We start from the raw sequence: 1,579 nt of genomic DNA, 5'->3' as shown, positions 1-1,579 counted from the left end.
AGAATGTATCACAAGTTTATACCAAAGACACTGCGTTGATACGTTTATATTCTAATATACATTTTAAACCTAATTATTTATATTCTAATTCTACTTATTGGAATAAATAAATATTAATTTATTTGTGAAATTATCAACTAATTCTAGTAAGTTTCACTGTGTGAAATATAAAATCAGCACATATAAATATAAAATATATAACTATATATAATATAAGAAAAAGACACATGTTTTGCATTGTTCTGTTGTGGTTACAGTATCAAAGGCAACTCTGTTTTAAAGTATTATTCCATTATCTCTACCTCAGTGTTTGATAGAGTTCGAACTAAAGCTTTACCATTTGTAGATTTACAGCCTGGAGGCAAGAGAAAACACTGTGATTAAAACATTAGCAATTTAAGGACCAATAACGAGGAGAAACTTCTGGACTTCTCCTGCAAGTATGTAAATATTTGGTGATAGAAATGCAATAGTGTAACTTCCTGCCTGGTAGGATGGTAGACAGGCCAGGACATTAAATAATCATGAATATGATCAATTTTTTCACCTTCTTAGCTTTAGTTACTTTTGAAATGTTAGATATAATAAACAATTATATTTTGATAAAATACCTTCTAGTCTGAACAGTTCTGACTGAACTGTTCATCTCTATGATCCCTTGTAACTAAGATTAGTTTTGTTCAAGTAAAACAATCTATGCTGTCAGGGTAAGATATTCTGATTGGTCTGTTCCTACATGGAAGAAGAGTAAAGGGTCAGGTAGACATTTGTGCCAGTAAGACCTCATTTTGGAAAATGTCAGCTGCATAAGGTTAGAAGTAGCTCTTAACCAAGGCTTACTTTGAATCCATTAGCTCCACAAAACTCATTCAATTGGATCAATAAGTACTTGAAAAAGCCATCACCTTTGAACCTAGCTATAAATTATTGAAAGTATGATCAAATTCCAAATGAAAAAGACTTAAAATTGTCATTGACAAAAAAAGTTTGCAAATGTGAGCATTTGGCTGAACAATATATTTTTTTCCACTATTCCCAGAATTTTAGGGAAATAAGATCAGTAGCATTGTCAGAAACAATATAGTTTCCTTGTTAAAAGTAGGTAACCAATGATATAAGTCTGTTTAAAGATTGCATCATTAACTACTTAAATTTATAAGATACTACATGTTTCAGCAGCACGTATTCCCAAATTACAATACAGAGATTAACATGGCAATTGCACAAGGATGATATGAAAATTTGTGAAGTATTCCGTACTTTTCATTCTTCAGATGCAAGAAATGAAAAACAGTTATTAAAAAATTGATTACAAAATAACAAGTGTAACAACACACGTAATTAATATAATTAAATTTAGTTTGGCATCAGTGTATTAAATCTTCACATCATAAAGGCGTTTACATACCATAAACTTTACAAAACTTTTGAAATTAGACAAAATTGTCATTTTATCCCAAAGAAAAATAATATTAGGACCTAGGTAAAAAAGGAATCTAAAACTTTCTATAGGGAATACAATCTGAAAGGACACATTAATGAACCTATATATTATAAAATAATATAGAATTCAAATTAT

At 29.4% G+C, this 1,579-nt stretch overlaps 1 pseudogene; it reads left to right on the top strand.

Annotated features, from left to right (window-relative positions):
- The first annotated feature begins 1,167 nt into the window (after positions 1 to 1,167).
- Positions 1,168 to 1,264, top strand: LOC122119040 (annotated as a pseudogene).
- Positions 1,265 to 1,579: the final 315 nt, after the last annotated feature.

The sequence above is a fragment of the Dipodomys spectabilis genome, unplaced genomic scaffold (genome assembly GCF_019054845.1).
Source record: "Dipodomys spectabilis isolate Male_0828 unplaced genomic scaffold, ASM1905484v1 ptg000160l, whole genome shotgun sequence".
Lineage (NCBI taxonomy): Eukaryota > Metazoa > Chordata > Mammalia > Rodentia > Heteromyidae > Dipodomys > Dipodomys spectabilis.
The sequence above is the reverse complement of the archived record's forward strand: the minus strand, read 5'-3'. Positions and strand labels throughout refer to the sequence as shown.